The sequence below is a fragment of the Triturus cristatus genome, chromosome 7 (assembly GCF_964204655.1).
Source record: "Triturus cristatus chromosome 7, aTriCri1.1, whole genome shotgun sequence".
Taxonomy (NCBI): domain Eukaryota; kingdom Metazoa; phylum Chordata; class Amphibia; order Caudata; family Salamandridae; genus Triturus; species Triturus cristatus.
The window spans coordinates 1215760432-1215783351 of record NC_140590.1 but is presented as its reverse complement, the minus strand read 5'-3'; the positions used below and the strand labels follow the sequence as shown (position 1 = coordinate 1215783351).

The following is a 22920-nucleotide window of genomic DNA, read 5'->3' as shown; positions in this document are numbered from 1 at the left end:
CGGGGAGGGCGGGGGCGCCGTTGCGCGAGGCAATTACTTTTGAGCTGTTGGTAGATATATTGGCGGAGTTAGGTTTTCTTTGTTACAACATGACTGAGTTGGCGTTGTTTCGTTTATGCATGACGTGGATGTTCTTTGGGGCTTTCCGGGTTTCGGAATTGTTGGGGGGTAGGGGGGGGCTGGGGATGAGGTTTGAGGATGTTCGGTTGGATGGGGTGCGCCTGGGGATATGGCTGGGGCGCTCCAAGACGGATCAGGCTGGAAGAGGCACGTGGGTGTGGCTGAGCGAGTCGGGGGAGTTGGGAGTTTGCCCGGTGCGGGAGTGGAGCAGTTTTTGCGGGCAGAGCGGCCGGAGGGCGGGGGAGATTTTCTGTCATGCCTCCGGGAAGAGGGTCACGGCGTTCCAGCTGCTGGCGGTGTTGCGCATGGCATTGCGGCGCCTAGGCAGGGACCCGGCGGGGTATGGGACCCATTCCTTTCGGATCGGCGCGGCTGGGTTGGTCCTGGGATAAGATCAGGAAGATTGGTAGATGGCGTTCGCGCTGCTGCGAGCGGTACGTTAGGAAGTAGGGCGGGGGGAGCGCGGCGGTTGTGTGAGCGTTTGTGCGACTTTTCTTGTTTCTAACGCTCCCCTTTTTTCTTTGTAGGTTGTGTTGGGGGTCCAGGAGCCAAGACGGTTACCTGGATAGTGGGACATTCATTTGTGCATTGGGCCGCTAAGTTTTGTGACAGGCAGGTGTACGGGCGTAACCTGGGCCTGAGAAGCAGCAGTCATGAGGTGTTTTGATGGGGCAGGAGTGGGATGCGCTGGGGGGAACTGTTGCCTTGGCTCACGAAGAAAGTCTCGCAGCAAGGGTGTCCGGATTTGCTCGTTATCCACCTGGGAGAGAACGATCTGGTGCGGCAATCGGCGGTGTCATTGATTTATTTGATGCAACGGGACTTGGAAGCGATGAAACGCAATCTGGCTGGCGCCTGTATTGTGTGGACAGAATTCATTCCTCGAAGGATTTGGAGGGGGGCATTGAAGCCCGCTGCGGTGGAGCGAGCTCGCAGAAAATTTAATAGGGCGATGAGAGTTTTCTGTGAGGACTGTGGGATCAAGGTGCTGGCGCACCCTGGTCTGCGGCTCGAGGAGCCCTTGCTTTTTAGGGACGATGGCGTGCACCTCTCGCACATGGGAAACGCTTACTATATGATGGAGATGAGGGATCTTATCAGTGGGTTGTGGAATGAGTCGATCTGGTGTCAGAGGGGGTGAGGGCGAAAGGTGCACTTGTGCGGGGTGGGGCAGGTAACCGCCCTCCGGGGGTTCCCTGGTTGGCGGATTGGGGAGGGGGGAGGAGTCCATGACGGGCATACTCACCCTTCCGGGGAGGGGGATACTGGGGAAACGTGGGGGTGCGTCAGACCAGTGTACGACGAATGGAGATGATGGTGGAGTTATGGAAGAGAAGTGAGGAAGCGAATGGAAGTGAGAAGGTTGCGGTGTGAAGTGGGGATGGAGTAGTTGGAGTCTTGGAGAGTATGGAATAGTGAGAAATGTTGTTGTTGGGGATTGTTGGGGATTTGTGTTATGTTTCTGGTTATGATTGTCCAACCCTGTCCTAATAAAATGGCCTTTTACGCAAAAAGTACCTTGCGTGGACTGATTATTGCGCGATGCGGTCCCCCGGGGGAAGAAAGACCAGCGGTCTAGTCTTCCCCCGGGGATTTCGCGCAAGTTGAAGGACAGGGGAGGAAGGGGTGGGATAAGGGGTGGGGTCGTCAGGTAGGGGTTAAAAGGGGGAGGAAGAGGAAGTCCTTCCTCTTCCTTTCCCCAGCGCCTCAGGGTGGGTTTAGTTAGTGGATCGTTGGCCACCCGCCCACCCTACAATCACGTGACTAGTTGGCGTGATGTCATGTTTATCAGCGTGCCAGTTTAGGACGGGTTGTGTGTGTGTGGGGCGGATTGGGGAGGGGGGAGGAGTCCATGACGGGCATACTCACCCTTCCGGGGAGGGGGATACTGGGGAAACGTGGGGGTGCGTCAGACCAGTGTACGACGAATGGAGATGATGGTGGAGTTTTGGAAGAGAAGTGAGGAAGCGAATGGAAGTGAGAAGGTTGCGGTGTGAAGTGGGGATGGAGTAGTTGGAGTCTTGGAGAGTATGGGATAGTGAGAAATTTTGTTGTTGGGGATTGTTGGGGATTTGTGTTATGTTTCTGGTTATGATTGTCCAACCCTGTCCTAATAAAATGGCCTTTTACGCTAAAAGTACCTTGCGTGGACTGATTATTGCGCGAAACCTGCGGTTGAATTTTGAAATAAGATCTTAAAGAGGGAGTAATCCTCACTCTGGAGACTAGAGAGTTACCCTTAGTTCTGCTGGTTTTAATACTTCTGCCTTAATCTAGCAGAACTGAAAGGAAGAGGAACTATTATTAGGTTCTATTGCCGAGGTAATACCCCCTTTCCTATTTGTCACACTACTATATGTGATCGATTTGCCCTCCAAGGGCCGCTTGGTGTTTTTATAGAGGGGTTTCCCTGTAGTCGACCACTGCGCTGCTCCTCCCCGCCTCTTGCCTCTTTTTGCGGGTTTCATTATCGGGGTTTTTATGACCATAGGTTCAGTGTTACCCGAAGCTACACTGAGCTGTGTTGCGCTGGTCTCGGAGGGTCCCCCCTCCTGACCGTCCGAAGTCTGCCCTGGACGACTCTGCGGTCTAAAGAGAGAAGGCAGGAAAAGCTTACCGTCCTCTACAGCAGGCCTTTCGGTTATCGGGGTGCCCCCCTCCTGACTCCCCAATACCTCACGTTGTTGTAGTAGCAGGCACGAGACAGTCGTGGCGAGCCCACCACTCTCCTCTGGCAAACACTTGCCCGTCTCCTCCTCACCGACAGTCTTCTCCAGCGTGGATGGCGTGGAAGGTCTCCCTGGGCTCCTTGTGCTGCCTCTGCCTCTTCCGGAATCGACTTGGAGGAGTCCCCGAGCAGCCGCCCTGCGGCCCCTCCTCAACTCCAGGGCGGCAACAAACCAACGCGGCAGGCCTCCGGGTACACCAAAACACATCCCCCGGACACCCAAGGTGAGACAAAACTTCAAAAGTTTGTGGGGGTGTCACCAAACGATGACTTTTGCCGATTTTACGGGACTATAAAACAACATTGTACCCCCCACTCGCATCTAACTGGGCAACACAGGGAAGAAATCTGACAGTATATACATACTATGCACTACTACCTGCAATAAGGATTGTCTAGAATACCTGACGCGCTAACACATTTGTTTTGCTATAACCGAGTATGGCCAGCTATGCATTGTAATCATTTCCTCACTGTAAGTCTAGTGCTAGGTTGTCTTTGTATGTTATCTGTATCTACATATTTTAGTGAGTGAGTTGGGTCACATGTCTGACCCCGTGGCAGACTCCCTAGCTGCCTCGCCAGTTTGTTCCATCCCCTCCCATGCTTTGAATGCCTCAGCAGCATATCCCTGAACATACTATTGTGATCTTACGGAGCCCGCTCGCTTCTTCTCTGCGCATTTTCCGGCTTTTAGCTAAGCCCCATCTCTCCCTCCATTCAGCAATTGTTGGTGGCTTCTTCGCTTTCCAACGTCTAGTTATCAATCTTTTTGCAATTATCATTGCCAGGTCTGCAAAGCGTGCCTGCACCTTTTAACCCTTTCAGGTGCGGATAGATTCCCAACACACAGCTTTTAACTGTGTACCACGTGTGACCTCCCACTACCCCCGTTAGTGTCTGGGCTATTTGTGCCCAGTAGGCTGCTAGTGCAGGGCAAGCCTACTACAGCATGTGGGTAAAGTTTGCGTTTGTCTCCGTGCACCTAGGTCAGTTGGCTGTAGCCGTAGGGAACATCTTGTGCAGTCGGCGCGGGGTAAGGTATGCTCGCTGTGAGATCATGTATTGAATGAATTTAAAGCGTACATTGCGTGAGACCGCTGGGTAGGCTGAGAGGGACGCCCATTCGTTATCCGGCAGTATTCACCCAAATCTGTATTCCACTTTGCGCGCAGGAGATCTAGGGGGCAGGGCATTGACACTCGTATACCTGTATATAACCACCTCATCAGGTGTCTCCCTGTCCCCATTAGGTGTAGCATTTGTACCAGCTCATTTGTCGTGGGTTCCACTCAGTCCGGGGCTCAAGTATTCCTAACGAAGCAGGTAACACCGGCCTGCAGTAGAACCAGGGTGTTTGGCAGACCCTGAGCGTGTATGAAATCTGCATGCAACAGCAGGGCGCCATCACTAAATAGTGCGTCTACTGTAGCTATTCCCTCCTCCTACCATTTAGACAATTGGTTACGAGCTGGGGTGCCTGTGGGGATGAAAAGTCCCAATGATGGAATGTTTGGTGCGTATGGTAGCTTTGATGCTGTTTATCTCAATGTTTGCTTCCAGTACTACTAGGCAACTTGCAATAACGGCGACAGGGCTCCCGCGATCGAGCGTGCACCATACAACAGGTTATGCAGTTTCCTGTTGGCTATCATATTGGGCGTATAATCGATTTTGTGGAGATTACGGTAGGCCAGCCAGTACGAGAGCCACAGAAGTTGGCTCGCCATACAGTAAGCCCTGAAGTCTGAGGCCCCCAATCCCCCAGCATTTGTTGGAAGGTGTAGTTTCTTCAAACCAATTCTGCGTCTTCCATTACCCCCATATTAATTCTATTAATAACAAGTCCAACCATTTAAATATCTTTGAGGAGATTATTATTGGAAGTGTAGTGAAATAGTACAGCACCCGTGGCAATACAACCATTTTAGCTATCCGTAAACGGCCTTCAACAGACAGTGGGAGAGTGATCCAGAATGCTATTTGGGATTGTAGCAAGGCAATCGTGCACTGCACATTGCCATCCAGAGTGTCTTGTTGTGTTCTATATATCTTCACTCCCAAATATTTGAAAGTGGTTGGAGCGACTGTTAAGGTCTTACTCCCGAATCTTATCTCACAGGGTACACTAACATCACTGTAGGGGAATGCACAAGACTTCTCAAAGTTAATAAACACGTCACATTTGCCATCACCTCAGATTGTGGTGGTGTTGCTGTAATTTCCCTAATCGAAAAAGGGTTGCAGAAAAGTTAGATCATCGCTCCGCCTGCAACTACATAAAACTTGAAAATGCCCCTTTCTTTGCTCGCTGACGAATCACTGGTAGTCCCTGTGAATTTGTAAACCAGTTTGTGCTTTGCGTAGCTAGCTAAAGCTGAATTCGATTATCCGCGTGGACAGTTGATCGATGAAAGCGGAACGCGTCTATCTCATGTTTTATCGCTACCGGGCGAAGCGCTGTACCCCAACTCTTCCAGTACATAAATTATCAACGGAAAGAAGGAAACATTGCACCCAAGCAGGAGGGGATATGCAATCACGCAATTAGTAGGCGACGTGCGTGGAGAGATATAAACAAATATCCGAGTATCCCCTTTGTCAGATTTCTAAGGTTGATCGCATCCTCTCACAGGGATACCTGTCGGACTTGCTGTTTGCTGCTGGCTTTTCCTTGGACCCTCCACCACTCCTTGCGGAACCCGCTTCGCGGGTCCGGCTGCGGCGTGAGAGCCGCTTGTGCAAAACCTGCGGACAGTTTCAGTGAGGGACTGGGCGAGTGTAGGGCTGCGAGCGGCGGGACAGGACTACGTCTCCCAGCAGTCCTGTTAACCCGCGCCTCCTGTCACCTGGCCGCTCTCCCTGCAAGCCCCGCCCCACTCACAGCCTGAAAAAGCACCTCTGAGCTCCACTGCCCTGGGATACCTGTCGGACTTGCTGTTTGCTGCTGGCTTTTCCTTGGACCCTCCACCACTCCTTGCGGAACCCGCTTCGCGGGTCCCGCTGCGGCGTGAGAGCCGCTTGTGCAAAACCTGCGGACAGTTTCAGTGAGGGACTGGGCGAGTGTAGGGCTGCGAGCGGCGGGACAGGACTACGTCTCCCAGCAGTCCTGTTAACCCGCGCCTCCTGTCACCTGGCCGCTCTCCCTGCAAGCCCCGCCCCACTCACAGCCTGAAAAAGCACCTCTTAGCTCCACTGCCCTGGGATACCTGTCGGACTTGCTGTTTGCTGCTGGCTTTTCCTTGGACCCTCCACCACTCCTTGCGGAACCCGCTTCGCGGGTCCCGCTGCGGCGTGAGAGCCGCTTGTGCAAAACCTGCGGACAGTTTCAGTGAGGGACTGGGCGAGTGTAGGGCTGCGAGCGGCGGGACAGGACTACGTCTCCCAGCAGTCCTGTTAACCCGCGCCTCCTGTCACCTGGCCGCTCTCCCTGCAAGCCCCGCCCCACTTACAGCTTAACTCTCCTCCTATAAATTCAAACCGCTACTCCCGCGTCGCGGGAGCGCGGGACAAGGGCGGGACCGTCTGTGGCCGTCAGGGGCCGCAGGAGGCTGGGCTGGGCCCACTCTTTTTCACCTGCATTTCCTTGTTCCTATGTGGTTTGTGAAATAGGTTCTGGTTATGCCATCATCGGCCCTAGGTGGAACACCAGCGAAGGAGGGGGGAGGCAACACCGGGACTCTGGACAATTACTTTAAATCGGTAAAGGGTGATGGGGGAAACGAAACCTCTCTGGAGATGCGTAGGGCAGAGCGTCGTCGCTCGATTGAACACATGAAAAATAGGCCCCTCAGTGACATAACTCCCTATCCTATCTCCCAAGAGGAAGGTTCCCTTAATGGCAGCCAGGATCTTTCATCCCAAGAAGACGTTCCCCTATTACTTCGGGATAGTTCTCCCATTCCTGGCCCACCTCCTAAACAAACTACGGACACCACTCCACTACTAGTTGCCAGTAGTTCGGTAGTTGACTTACTCACCCAAACACACACCAGAACTAAAATCAAGATTAATAAGCCAAAGCAAACTGTGGTGGCAGAGGTGCATGACCTACCACCAAATAAGCGCAGAAGGAAGATGAGGGGTGGTCAGGGGAAGACAAAGATCCCCCACTCTGATTTTGGAAAGTCACTCAAGTCCGTACCTATGTTGGATAGGCCTTTAGTTAATGTGCATAAGGCTACTCCCCCCAAGGGTACTAACATTATTACCACTGCTTCCATTAGCGACAAAGGGAAGAGCCCACTTAACACATTACTTTCCGGCAGCTCTTTGGGGAGCATTGAATCTCTAATTAGATCACTCTTGTTGCCCATTAGCGAGAGCTTGCAGAAAATAGAACTCAGGCTGACCACTCTGGAGGCAACCTTAACCACCCTGAAAATTTCGGACAACAAACAGAGTAGAACCACTGAGTCCAATCTACCAATAGGAACCTTCCCCAATATACAAAACCCACCGATCCACACGGGGCCTCCCTTGGGCACCACTGCCGCTCCCCTTTTACAGCCACTTATGGCTATCCCAGTTCCAATTCCACCTAGCAATCCTAACATCCTACCACCACAGACAGATGGCCCAGCTCTCCAACGTATAGTCACTGGCACAAATCCTCGGGTCCTACCTAATGCTGGTATTGCTCCCCTACTCCCTGGTAAGCCTGCCCCTAGACCACGGGGACCCGACTTACCACCAGAGGCTAACAGCCTCATGGTGGTTTTGGCTGGTGTTCCCTCTCAAGAATTGGGTGAAAATGAGAACTATCACTCACTCAAGAGGAAAACCATTAAATGGTTGAATTGGAACAGACCTCTTCCAGCCCACCTCAACAATGAGATCATTTGGTAAGAAGGGTACCATGGTTGGGGAAGTCGGGGAAATAAATAGCAGGGGACTGTATCATTGTGTCTTTTCGAGACCCTGGAACAGTACTATACATTTGTGCTGGGTCAAATAGATCACTGGATTCTACTACACAGACTTTGCCAGTTTCTTTCTTTTTCCCTCCCATTCGTATGCACCATGATTTGTCACAAGGTAACTGGACAAGTGTGGAACGAAGATCTAGATACAGGGGATATGCTCCATGTCCAGTTTATCGACCTTCGGAGACTCCCTTTTTGGACCACAATCGTTTTACCTGTCTGAACGGTCTGGATGGTGTGGACTGACTGCCCCCAAACCCGGACTCAAATCCTGTGACCTTGGATAACGGTCCCAGTAAACTTCCTGATCCGGCTGAACCCACCTCTGAAAATGACCCTGTTAGAGCAATTGGTGTAGTTTCTGGCTCTGGTACTGGCTCTTCCCCCCACTCCACCTCTGCAATCTGTTCTGTGGCTTCTCCAGCGCACATGAGACTAATTTGGTGGAATGTGGCTGGCTTAGCCAGCAAACTGGGCACCCAAGATTGGATAACTTACATTGAGTCTGGGGATGTTTGCATGTTCCAAGAGACTTGGGCAAGGGAAGATTACAACCATCAAGGTTACGAGTCATTTTCCATCCCGGCTAGGTGGGAGGGTAAGGGCCGCCCCTCTGGTGGACTCACAACTTGGGTGGCATCCCACTTAGGATGCCAGGCTTCACGCCTACCGGTGCCATCAGATGATATCCTAGTGGTTTTATTAGCCTGGCCGAACCTAGCGAAACTTGCCCTGATAAATATTTACTCCAGGCCAGTGGGAGCTTCGCGTGAATCTCCCACTATAGAGGAGCTTTCAGTATATTTAGCGGAAATGCCAAGAGATATCCCTTACATAGTGGGAGGGGATTTAAATTCCCATTTCGAGCCGCTGGTCGGCCTCGTAGAGGGATTTCCCATGGAAGAAGAGTTCAGGTGGTCAGTACCCTCTGTTGTAGCACCTTCCCCAAAGGCATGGGCGCCTGTGGCATTGCAGATTACTGCCCTCACCCTAAAGCATGGAATTAGAGCCTGCAATGGACGTATTAAGTCTGATGTACCAAGCAAAACCACGTACAACAGAGTGGGAAGAGAGTCCCGCTTGGACTATGCCCTTGTACAGATAGTGAACTGGTCTTCTATCCTGGACTTTAGGGTTGTGGAGAGACTGGATAGTGACCATAACGCCCTTGAACTCGATCTTAGCCATCCAGGGCCAAAGGCCTCCATAACAACCATGGAGGAGTTCAAACCTGAACTACTATTAGATAATAACAGGAGAAGAATCAGGTGGGATAAACTAGCTACGAGCCAAGTGAAACTTTCGAAGCTCTACGCAGGTTTAATCCCTATTTTGGAAAAAGTGGGAGAGCTAGCCAACGATGTGGGCAATATAGTCCACCATGAGAAATTATATCAGGCTCATGAGGACCTTATAAAGGGAGCGGCCTCTGAGCTTTTTAACAGGGTCCAGAATCAGAGGAGGATCCAGCAACATAAGTCCTTATGGTACAATGCAGCCTGCAGGAAGGCAAAGGGAGAACTCCTCAGAAGCATCAAGGAGGGAACAGGCAGAGAGAAGCTGCGAGAAAGTAGACGGGCTTATAAAAAACTGGTCATCCATGCTAAAACCGAATGGGAGGAGAACCAGTGGGAGGAGCTCACCACTTCCCTCGCAACAAGAGACCACCGAATGTTTTGGAGAGTAGTAAACGGGGGGTCGGGGAACCTCCATTCGGCAATAGAGCCAAATATTGCAGCAGGGGTGTGGCAGGCACACTTCCAGTCTCTCTACAGTTCTGAGCTGGGAGAAACTAAGATTGACTTCGGTACTGGACTGGCAGAGTATGGCGGGGATTTGATAACAGTGGGGGAGGTGAAGGTAGCATTAATGGGACTTAAAGGTGGAAAGGCGCCAGGACTGGATGGCCTGCCCGGGGACCTGTTCAAGCAGGAGCCCGGTGTTTGGGCCCCCTATCTGGCTGCTGTGTTTAATGGAGTTTTGTGTGGCATGGAAATTCCGAGTACTTGGCTGGGGGCAGAGGTGGTTCCTATATTTAAAAAGGGCTCGCCCCTGCTCTCAGCCAACTACAGACCAATCAGTTTAATTGACGTGTCACAGAAGCTGTTTGGCAGGATACTGCTGAATCGGCTTCAGGACTGGGTGGAGGAAACGGGCGCCCTCAGTCCGTACCAGGCGGGATTTAGAAAGGGAGTTTCTACAGTGGACCAGGTTTTTCGTCTGAACGTTATCTATTGGAGGGCAGCAATATTGGAAGGGGGTAGTTTATACACTATATTTGTGGACCTGAGGGCTGCGTTTGACCTCGTGCCCAGAGGGAAACTCTGGAGTGTTCTGGCTGAGATGGGGGTCCCCCCAGACATCCTGATAATTTTAAAGAGATTGCACCATAATAACTATGCCCGGGTCAGGTGCGGGAAACTTGGGGAATTAACGGACAGATTCCCCGTTGACAGGGGGGTTAGACAGGGCTGTGTACTGGCACCGACCCTGTTCTGCCTCTTCGTCAACGGGTAATCGCCCATCTCAATGGAACTGAATACACTGTTGCCCCAAAATTGAATGGCAGCAGGTTGCCTGCAATCATGTTTGCAGATGACACCCTGCTGCTGTCCAAAACCCCCATGGGGTTACAGAGGATCCTTGATTCTTTTGTGGCTTTCTGCACAGATAGGGGGTTAGAAATCAATGCTAACAAAACCAAGTTTATGGTCCTGAACCCAACCCCAAGATCACGCCCGAACCCCTGGGAGCATCACGTTTAGAGAGAGTCTCCACCTTTGAATATCTAGGTGTAACGTTGAATGAAACCATGTCTTGGGGAACTCACCAGACTAGGGTTAATCTCAAATTAGTGCAGACCACTGGCGGCATTGCTCGGTTGATGAAAAGCTCCACATATCGACCGCTGGGGCCGCTTATCCAGATATACAAGGCACAGGCTAGAGGAGCTCTGATGTACGTGGCGGAACTGTGGGGTCACACAGCTTCCTGCAGCTTGTCTATAACTGAGAACAACTTCATTAGACAGATAGTAGCACTCCCGTCCAGTACCCCGCTCCTCCCCCTGAGGATGGACCTGGGTCTGAGACCAATAGCAGACGAACTAGGTCTCAGACCCATAGTCTTCTGACGAAGGCTATGGAGCAGCGAAGAACTTTCTTCTTAAAGGGCGGAACTGAGGGAGTTTCTAACCCACCCCAAAGCTCTACAGATCCCGTGGATAAAATATATAAAAAAGTCCTGTATGGGATTGGGGCTCCCTGACCTGTGGTCGGATCCAGCTAACGCCTCACTAAGGATCCCACGAAGAGCTTTGGTCAGTGCTTACCACGAGCAGAAATTAGCTATGGCCCTAGACTGCAAGAATGAGGGGTCATTAACATTTGTATTCGCGCAAAGCAAGGGCTCATACCGGCTGGAGAGGGTTCTGGACGCTATGTCTCCTGTGTTGGCCAGGAAGCTATTTCTCCAATGTAGATATGGCACATTGCCTCTGCGATCTTACACCTGCTCCTGGTCAACACTGCCATCTACCAAGCTATGTCCGACATGTGTGGGAGCAGAGGAAAGCGATCTGCATGTGGTCTTGTTTTGTCCAACTTACAAGGCCGCCAGGAAATATTGGCTCCTACCACTTATTAGAAACCTTGGTTTTAGGGAGTACCTCCCGGTGTATAGAATTTTAAAAACTGACGTTTCAGGTCCAATTGTGTTTGCACTAGCCAAATTTCTTACTAATGTCTGGTATATTCGTACCCGTATTTTAAAGTCGCAGGCTCCCACCTAATTTTAAGTTCTAATTTTAATTGTATGGTCTTTTATCTGATGTGTTTCCTGATTATTTTTCTTTGACGGTTTTACATGTTCATATGTGTTTCTTGTGTATATCTTTTATGGCCAAATTGGCCGAAATAAAGATTAAATATATAAATATAATAAACAGTCCAGACAGCTCTCCAAATGCAGCAAAAAGTAGTGCTACAGAGCAAAATCCACTGCAAAAGTCTGACATACTATATAATTTCATCAGCGTATAGTGAGATTGAGTGCATCGTCTGCCCAATTTGTATACCCCATTCCCCGGCTGACTCATGCAATTTTTGAGCCAAGGGTTCTAATGCTAGGATAAAAAGCTTTGGGGAGAGCGAACAACGCCCCGGCCTGATCTCTCTGTGGATCATGTATTCATTAGAGATATATGCCCATGTTCTCGCTCGAGCTTTCGGGGCAGTATAAAGTAATTTGACCCATTTCAAATATTCCATAGGAATTCCAAATTTACCCAGCGCTGCAAGCATGCATTTCCAGCTTAAAGTGTCAAATGCTTGTCTGAGATCTAGGGATAGGCACCCTGCATTCAAATAACGTTCGGGCAGCCCACATCACTTGATATAGTCGACGCACATTATGAGCAGTGCTTCTTCAAGGGACAAAACCGCATTGATCAGTGTGTATGAGTTTATTGAGATACGGTATCGATCGAGTCTCCAGGATCTTGCTCAATATTTTATATTCAGTGTTCAAGAGCAATAGTGGTCGGTACGCTAAGATATCTGTGTGGCCTCTACCCAGTTTAGGCAGGGAAATCACAAGCGCCTGGCTTGTAGTCGGAGGTAATCTGCCTGTGTCCAGTGCTGTTTTATACAGCTTCTCCACAAGGGGCCCTAATCCCTTAGTGTATGCTGCATATACTTCTATGGGTAGGCCGTCCAGCCCAGGGATTTTATGTTGTGGGAGGTCTCTAATTACTTCCTGGATTTCAGCTACCGTGATCGGACGTTTCAGTGCTTCCTGCTCCGTGTTTGTTAATGCAGGGAGTTGCCCTTCCCGAAGGAAGTCCTGTATTTTCTGTGTGGGTGCTTGTGATGGGGCTTTATATAGATGCTCGTAGTATTCCCTGAATGTCTCTTTTATTGCTAACTGCGTGGCCGCTATAGCCCGCAAAGGGAAGCGAATCGTTGTTGAGACTGCTGGAGGGGGGTCTCGTATTATTCGAGCTAACAGTGTGCCGGCTCTGTATGCCTCTGTAGGCACTCTTTGGATATATGTCCGATGATCTATCATGCGCAATATGTCGAGTCGGTCTGCATAGTGTTTGCGCGCTTTCTGCAATTTACCGGCACAATCTGGGGGCGCCGCTGCTTCTTTCTCTAGTGTGCTAAATTGGGACTGTATTTCTGTTATATTACACACAATCGCCTCACACGCCCCAATGTTGCGCCAATTGCTGTGACCCGCACCACCACCTTGAACGCCTCCCATTCCACCAGGGGTGATGACGCTGTATTAGCTTTATTGGTGAAGAAATCATTTAAAACGCCCAGCATCTGCGTTTTAAAGACGCTGTCCTCTAGGAATTGGGGGTTAAATCTCCACGTTGGGACTGGTGCGGGGACCCGACCCCATTGAAGAGTGAGTATCAGTGAGCTGTGATCTGATAATGTATTGGGCAGTATATACTGCCCAATACATTATCAGATCACAGCTCACTGATACTCCACCTAATTCACCCCTCAACAGCACATATCTGCCTTCTCCATCAATACGTTGCTCATGGAGTTTAAAAGGGACACCCGCCTTATCCATATCGCAGCACTCCTAGCAAATGCAGCATATGTGGTGTTGTACAGTTGTCTTTCCCATTTTTTGGGGAGTTTGCCTGCTTCAGCAGCATTCAGGTGTGTTTCCTGTATAAATACTATTTGCGCCTTATGTCTATTCAGCTGTGCGTGGATACGATATCTTTTAGGGACGGAACCCATTCCCCGCACATTCCAATTGAAAAAATTATATGATGCCTGAGTTGTCATTTTTCTGGCATACTATCATTATTGACTTCTTCTGGTAATTTGAGCTGTTACTGTGCAGGTACAATACAGTGCCCAAGTGTGTGCCCTTGATACCCCTCAATATACATACCCCAAAAAACCCAATACACTGGTCCAACCAAAAACATATGCTCGGCCAAAAGTGGCAACATTTGAAAGATGGTACTTGCAATCAACATGGGGGGAGCACTTCAGCCGTGTGACCTCTCAGTCCCGCACCGTTCTGATCTGCTGTGCTAAAGAACTGTCCCATGTAAAAGAACCTTGGGGTAGAAAAAGATAATAGAAGAGAGGAAATAGAAAAAAATAGAAAGGGAAGGAAGGAGTGAGATGAAATTTGCATGTTCTCATGTTTCCGGGGCCTGAACCCTCCCCATCCCATAGAGGTCACATTGTGCCCATATAAAATGACATCCGTGGCTACCAGTGTTACGTTAACTTTACACAGAACTTGATATAGTGTGGCATCATGGCATGATCACTGTTTACGGCTGGTGCAGTCTGGCAATGGCTACATCCAGATTTGACCCACTGTTCAGTGCAAACAACTCTGTTACATGGACATTGTTCGTGTAGATTGACGTCTCATTCCAGCATGTCTTGTGCTATCTGGGGGCTCATAAATGGGAATAACGGCTGACTGTTCACAGAGTCAGTTAATGGCATTCCATCCGAGGATGAGTCATGCCTGCTGGCACCACCCGTCACCCCCAGTGCCGCCGCCATCTGCAGTGCCGCCCGTTTACTTGCTATTTTGTCCTCCAAAGTAGGTGCTGTCTCCGTGCCCCAGCGCGGTCTTCCGGTGTTCTTCTGCCCATTGCGTCGTCGTGTCTGGCTCATCCTCTGGGGTTGCCCATTGCGTCGTCGTCTCTGGCTCATACTCCGGGGTTGCCCATGTTCATCCAAGATCTCCAAATCTGGGAAATTAGTCTCTATCCACAACCACGCAGCCTCCGCGTCGTCAAGAAGTGGCCAGTGTTCCCATGCAAAATTTTGAGTTTGGCGGGGAATAGCTGTAGGTTGAGCTGCTGGAGATGCTTCTTTACCCCAAAGAAAGATTCTCTCTGCCTCTGTACTAGCACAGTATAATCTGGAAATAGAGACATTCTAGCGTTTTCATACAGCAGTGAGGCGCACTCTCGTGCCTTTAAGGAGCGTGTCCCGATCTTTATAGTTCAGAATTTTCGCCACCATTGGTCTTGGTGGCACCCCAGGCGGTCGATTCCCAGTGGGCACCCTGTGGGCCCTTTCCACACTGCACATGTCCGACAGGCCCTCCGGCGCCACGGCAGTACGGAGCAATTGTTCTAGAAATTGCGTTGGGTCATGACCTTCGCTTTTTTCTGGTATACCCACTATGCGTATGTTATTTCTACGCGAGCGACCCTCTGCATCGTCCACCCTGTTTTGCAGTTCCTTAACTTGCTGCTATAGTTGCGTGACCGCTTCTGTCTGTGCTTTGCGCCATGGAGTTATCTCTGATAGGGTCAGTGCGTGGTTCTGGACTTTTTCTGAAAGATTTTTGTGATCGGCTATTAAAAGGCTCACATCAGTTGTGAGTGTACCTAGTTATTCCTCCAGCACAGCCATAGATTCTCTTATCTCCTTAAGGATAATGTCCAATTTATCTGAAGGCGGATATTCGTGGACAGGGGTGTCCGGGAACTCTCCTGATGACTGTGGCGAATCATTAGTCGTGTTTGTGCTAGAGTCTCCTGTCGGACCCTGCTCAGCTTGCTTTCCTTTCGGCCTACCCATCTTCACCCGCCCGGGTGTATAAAATGGCCGCTACTGGTACTGTCTCCTCAGTCAGTAAAGGAGTTCCGTGCTCATGCCCCACTGCGCAGTTACACTTTTTGGTTCCAACGAGGGGGAGGGGGACAGTCCATGCAACACATCCAGATGTAGTATCAGTTAATGCACTGCTCACTCCAGTATTTACTGTTTCCTTTAATGTGGTATATTAATGTACCTACGCCTTCTGCATTACTCAGCCCTCACCACAATGAACTTAGCACTGCGCATTTGAAACAAGCCCCAGCTTATTATTCTTCCGGTGAAACAATGCCCCAGACTTGCCGTTACATTCACAGCACTTACTGCTCGTTGTGCTTGCTGGATGCCTCGCAACTTACCGAAATAAATTTACAACACAGCGGGGAGAGGGGGTGGAATCCAATCCATGATCCTACTGCACTCCATTGTCATCAATTGAAAGTGCGACTCATTGGGGATGGCCCCTCACTTTGTAGCCTGTAATGGCCTTTCTATGCTTCTCCAGCTCCCGGGAGGAACCGGAGCGCCACGTCACACTGCAGCTCCGCAGGGCGCCAGCAGCTCACCTCCCAGCAGCCTCACTCTGCCACTTGCCTCTGACAAAAAACGTGAGTTCATGATGCTTGTCTGTTCTCTGCCCAGTGTCTCATGGCTCGCCAAGCTAGTACCACACAGCAGGGTTCAGCCGACTCACTCGTCCGCTTAGTGCATTAGTTTTGAGTGCATCACGGGACTCCTCGTCACATCTACTTCGCTTCCCGTGTCTTACACCCTTGCCAGCTCAGCCTAGCAGTTCATGCTGTTCGACCCTCTCAACAGCTGGCTCTGTCTGTCGGGTGTTCCCTACAGTTTTATGGCGCAGATCGTGCCCGCTTTCTGCACCAGGCCCAAGCAACCGGCCTCTCGTGCTTCACCCACCCAGCCACAGGGCAGATTGTCGCTGGTGGTCACAGCGGTGTTGGTGTCCCCGTGCAGCATTTGTTGGCCTCTTGGCAGCTGTGTATGGAGGCACCACGGATTGGCGGATATATGGGGGATGGAGTAGAGTTATCAGCCCCCGTCCCAGGGCTCCGCGATCAGTCGTCCGCCATCTTCCACGGCTGGCACCAAAATGACCTTACCTGTTATCGACCAGTAAGGCTTGTGTAAGCTCATGCTAGGTTATGTTAATAGGTATTGTATCAATGGGATATGACCTGAAGCACACCCTTCGTTTTTTTTCTTTTTTTTAAATCCTCCAACTTTATCTCTCGTTTTTTTCTTTTTTTAGCGTGCAGCACTCCAATGCGCTTCGTCCCAAACAAGCGCCAACATTCTTATGAGTCCAGTAAGTGGCACGGCAAAGTCCGTGTCACTGAGGAGTTGCACAGCAGTATGCACATCAGTGAACGAATATTCACAAGTATACCACGATTTAACCAAGTTTATCCAGATTTATACAATTTTATTCCGGAGTTAAGTCAGTTTTTAACCATCACGTCAGAGACATCAAGTTTCTATGTGTCATGCATTTTTATACACTGAGATCGCCAATCCAGATCCGTCCGGTCTGATGACAGAAGACAACCCCGACTGAATCTCTGAAAAAAACCAAACAGAAGTCAACAGAACGCGAGAGGTTCCTGTGCGAAGGCAAGATGGCCGCCGATAGGTCGTAGGGAGCAGTCGCACTCTCCCCTCTCTCTGAAGAAAATGGATGAATGCTGCTGCCTATCTGAGCTTGCTGGATATGGAGGTTCTTTTTAGAAGGGGATTACAATATGTCAGCGAAATTATCTGAAGATGATGACATTTATTAAACTACAGATCTACGGCTCAGAGAGAAGATATAAAAAAATATTACAGGCAATAATATTAACCGCTCTGACGGTTAGGAAACACTGGGACGGTTTGATGCAAAGTATGGCACCAAAAACTCAGAAAGCCCCAAAGGAACAGAAGGGGCAGTCTGAAAAAGAAAAAGCGGCGCCCGGGGATTTGGATGCACCAGCAACGAATTTAAGAGCAAAAGCTCAAATTAAGGCTCAAACTAGGAGAGCAGCAGAGAAAGCATCGGAGAAAGCTGCGGAAGAACGACACAATAACGAAAACACTGAGATAAGAGAAAAGAAGGACAAGGACAAAGACAAAGAGAAGAATAAAGAAAAGGGGCTCCCTGCAAGAAAGGTGAATAAGGCACGACAAGGGGATGATTATGCAGGGAAGCATCCTTACGCCAACCTACCTTGTTGGAGTCCTTCGCCTCCACTCCGGCTGTAACGCCGACACTGATGCTGGGGTTACAGAAACCGCATCCAGGTTTTCCTGATATGGCTGGGGGAGTGTGCACTCAGGGAACGATGTCGATCGGGAGTGCGGAGCGCCTGGAGGCGTGGAGTACGCAGGACACTATGCAGAGTACCGCGGCTCAGATTCTGGAAGCGGAGCCAAGCAGTTTGACAAACGCGGGATGTCTCACGGCACCGAGAGATGTGCATCTGGCAGTGGACTTGGAGCTTCAGGAGTGCCAGGATGGGCAGCAGCCCCCGACAAGTTGTAAGGTAGGAGTTACTACCACCGGAAAAGATGAGGGAGGGCACATGCACATGCATGCACCGGATAGCGGAGATGCTAGTAAAAACGCTACTACAGATAACAGCAACAAGATAACCGCGGATTCGGTGAATGTGAGGGTTAGCTGCTCGATACCTCAGTTGGAGAGAAAAGGTGGTACGACAACAGAGCAGGCTATAGCAAGAGACTCCCAAGCCTTGAGTATTTATTTGGAGTCAAACTGTAATAATGCACTTCCTGCTTTGAAGAGAGGTATTGCGTTAGAAGTAAATACTAACGCTTTTAATCCTGGATCCCCGAGCGATGATTGTTTTTTTTCAGTTAATGATGAGGAGGATGATGAGGAGGGGGAAGATGATGAAGATAATTCAGTTTCAGTTCTTGGCTCCGATGCAGGTCTGCGCTCACTATCCTCAGAAAGCTACATAGAAGACTCGGAGCTCGGATCTGATACCTCAGAGCTAGATGACAACACAGTGAATAGGGTTTGCCCGCAAAGAAGATTAAAAAGCGTGAAGAAAAGATCACGTAATAGGGTAAAACGAGCGCAAAGCCTCTCACAAGCTGAGGTTGTGAAGAGATTGGACTGGGATTATTCTCCTACCTCACAGACATACCAGGATGGGGAAGGTAATAACTCTCAATGCCTGGTACAGCCGTACCTGCCTCAACCACAAGCTCAAGCTCAACCACAGAATCCCATTTTTGATCTCCTATTTACAACATTGAAGCAGATGCAGGGTGAAGCGAGGATTGAAAGTCGAAGGGCCAGGCAGGCGAATAAAAAAATACAGGGATCACTGCGAAAAGTAAACAAATTGTATGCAGACATGGTAGGCAGGGTTGTGGAGGTAGAAGTAAGAACCGGAAAGCTGGAAAATGAGGTCGCTAAATGGAGAGACACTAGGCTTGAACAGGAAAAAATGACAACGGACGTCTTATGGAAACTTGAAGCGTTTGAGAACAGGCAAAGACGGAATAACATCAGACTGTTGGGTGTGGAGGAAGGGAAAGAAGGACAAGATATCCGATCATTTGTGATTTATTTGTTTAGAGAGGGGCTCCCTGAGATAACTAAATGGGATTGGGAAAAAGAAATCCAACGTGCCCATCGTTTTCCCTTATATCAGAAGAGGGGAGACATGGCAGCCAAACCAAGGGCGATCTTGCTAAATGTGGGGAATATTTTATTAAGGGAAGAGATTATGAGCAAAGCAAAACCTGTGGCTAAGCGTACTTACAGAGATATAACCTTTTTTGTCCAGCCTGATTTTTGTCATGCCACTGTTGAAAGGAGGTGGCGGATGAGACAGCTTATTTCATTGTTTCATAGCCTAGGATGCGAAGCTTACCTGATGTTCCCATCCCGATTGAAAATAGGACTAAGTGGTCAATTTAAGGTGTTCCATTCTGAAATAAAAGCACAGGAGTACCTTAATGAACTAAAACTCTCTAAGGGGCAAGGGGGCCCGGTAGTTAGCAAGAGTTAGTAAGAGGAAATCAAATATAATCAAAGAGCATAGTAAGACGAGATCAATGTCCAATATGGTAATAAATAATGATCAATAAGGTTAGACCAAAACAGCAGCAATTCCGGTATTCTATGGAAATATGAAATGAAAAGACGAGGGAGGAAAAAAAAAAAGGAGAGAGTGGGGGGGGGGGGGGTAGCAAACTACAAACCGGCGGACACGCATAGGTCAGCAGGATTGACCTATTTGCCAGTAAGGGGGGGGGGCTCTCAGGGTGGGATCTTTGGGGGGGGGCCTGGGGGGGTATGGGTACAGGGCAAGACACATTGAGAGAGTGTATGGGCACAATAGTGAGGGAAGAAGAATTGTTAGAGATAGACGGCATGAAATCCTGTAAGAATAAGAAAAACAGACAAATACCTAAGTGGGGGAAGGATCGAAAAATTAGTAGGATTTACTGGCTAGGACAGATACTAGAAGTAGGTTAATGGGTACTCGATTTGTCACGTGGAATGTATGTGGATTAAATGATTATCGGAAAAGGCGGGCAGTTTCACTGGCATTAAAAAGGAAGAATGTGGATTTTGTGCTATTACAAGAAACACACATAATGGGGACACAAGGATATCTTCTGGACCAGTTAGGCTTCCAGGTATTAGTATACTCTAAGCAGTGGGCAAAAAATAGAGGTGTGGCCATCCTTTCCAGAAAAAAGGATGTAATTACAAGGAAAAAGCTAGAAGATCAGTGGGGTAGGTGGGCATTGGTTGAGTGCTTACTCAATGGGAAGTGGATTACCCTGGGGACGATTTATGAATCAACTGATGACGACCAAGAGATATTTGAATACTTGGATCTGGAGTTAGCCACCTGGGCTCCCTGTGTTATCTTAGCCGGGGATTTCAATATTAATGGGGCAAACGGGTTAGGGCTTGGGCTTGGGCCCCGAGGGGGATATAAAGGCAGGAAAAAAAGAGTGTGTAAGGCGCTGTCTAGCCTTGTACAAAACAATGTTTTAACAGATGTATGGGGGAGCTTGAGACCGGGTGATATGAGGTTTACATATTACTCAGCTCCGCATAAGACTTGTGTAAGGCTGGATTATTATTTTGCAACCAACTGTCTGATTCCTAGCTTAGAAATTGAGAGACTTCGTAGAGTATTTTCCGATCATAACCCGCTGATTTTAAATTTGGCTACAATAGCTGCTACACGGAAGGAGAGGGTATGGACGTTTGAAAGAGGGTTACTAAGTGAGGAACAGTATATTCAACATATGACACAATGGATAAAGTTTTTTTTTTAGATCAACAGGGGGACTGCGGCGACAGGTATGGTTTGGGACGCCTTCAAGGCTGGAGCCCGGGGGGAGACCCTCAGTTATAGTACGTATAAAAGAAAACAAGAGCGGCTGAGGATCCTGGAAGTAACCAGGGCACTGCTTGAGGCTGAGGAGGAGTTTGAGCAATGTATTCTGCTAGGGATTTCGCCTGAGCAAGCCCTTATCAAGGTTGCTAGGGCAAAATTGCAGGCAGTAGAGAGCGAGGCAAGTAGGGCTGCTAAGTTATATTTAGCAAATAAAGAGAGATGTCACGAGTTTAGCGAGAGAGTGGGACGTACACTTGCCATTCGCACCAGGCAGAAGGTGGCTACAGGGGAAGTTAGGGAAATTAGAGACAATAGAGGCACGCTACATATAGATACAGAGGAGATTCGCGAAGTATTTAGACAGTTTTACGCTACCCTATATGATGAGCAATGTGATAAAGAGGAGGAAGCAATTAATACGTATTTACGGGATATACCAGTAACAACATTAAGTAAGGAGGACGCTGAGTTGTTAGAGGCACCTTTAGATATAATAGAAATTAAAGCCGCTATACAGAATCTACCCTCTGGCAAAGCAGCAGGACCGGATCAAATTCCGATTGAATTTTATAAGGTATTTTGGAACGAGATCGCTATAGATTTTTTGGCTACATTACAGCAGGCGCAGGTAGGAATTTCTATACCGGCATCATGGGGAGGGGCGGATATCGTTATAATTTTAAAGAAAGGGAAAACACCTACCGAACCAGGCTCATACAGGCCGATAACCTTAATGAATGCGGATACGAAGATCTATTCAAAGGTATTAGCTACTAGATTCGCTAGTATAATACACACCCTTGTTAGCAACAACCAACACGGCTTTATACCCGGTAGGGGCACTACCCATCATACACGGAAGGTTATAACACTACTTGATGTTGTAGAAGTTACAGGAGAACCGATTGCGGTAATGCTTTTAGATGCAGAAAAAGCTTCCGATCGGGTCTCCTGGGACTATCTGTGGCATACCTTAAAGAGAGCAGTGATTAGGGAGGGATATGTCAGGGCACTGCAGGCTCTGTATATAGCTCCGGTAGCTTCTATTAAAGTAAATGCAGGGTCCACTCCTCCAGTGAAGATAAAACGGGAAACAAGGCAGGGGTGTCCCTGCTCACCGCTATTGTTTGCGCTGTATATGGACCCGCTAATACGTAGGTTGGAGATGAACGAAAGAATTGATCCACTAATTACGTGCTTGGGACAGTGCAAGATATTAGCATACGCCGATGACGTTGCGGTTATAACACCAAATCCAGCAGAGGCAATAGAGCAGATTGAGATCGAGGCTTTGAAATTTGGACGGATATCGGGGTATGTGCTGAACACCTCTAAAACGCAAATAATTAAGAACCAGTATGTGCACTGTCTGGATCACAGAGTGGTGGATTCAGGTGTCTATTTAGGGGTAACTATCACCTCTGTCTTAGAGACTTTAGTGGAAAAAAACATAGTTCCAATAATTGTTAAGGTGAGGAAAGATTTAGATAGGCTACAGAATTTACACCTCTCTATTATGGGTCGTACAAACATTATTAAAATGATGGTCCTCCCTAAATTTCTATATATACTTAGGGCAATTCCCCTAATGTTTGAGGATAAATGGTTTAAAATATTAGAGAACATGGTAAACAGATTCATTTGGGCCAAGGGCAAGACGAGGAGAGCATTGAGGTTCATGGCGTTGCCACGACATAGGGGGGGATGGGCGCTACCTGACTTAAAGCTTTATTATTGGGCAGCAGCCCTGCAGTATATGACAGGCCTAATTGGGGGTGCAGAAATAGAAGGACAAGAGGTCCTCAGTACAATTGCTCTATGTGGGTTAGCTTTAGGATCAGAAGCAGAGAACGTATTTCTGAAGCAGATGGACTCGAGGTACTTCAAAAGGACCAGATTTAAGACGATCATGGCAGCATTTAGTATTTGGAAAGCTTTTACGAAGAAATTTGGCCTGGGGAGATATAACTGGTATACAAGAATGGGAGAGAACCCCTCCTTACCTCAAGATATTTTTTCTGACTCGGTGTTTAAAAAATGGGGGAGGAAGGGAATAAATAAGATTGGTGATATCCTGGATGGGCAGGGGATTATGCAGTTTTCGGAGATTCAACGAAAATATGGATTACCCTCAAGACACTTTTTTA

At 48.8% G+C, this 22920-nt stretch overlaps 1 protein-coding gene across 1 annotated transcript in view; it reads left to right on the top strand.

The window, feature by feature from the left end:
* Positions 1-22920, top strand: part of LOC146811643 (uncharacterized) — a 132255-nt gene that overhangs the window by 42382 nt on the left and 66953 nt on the right.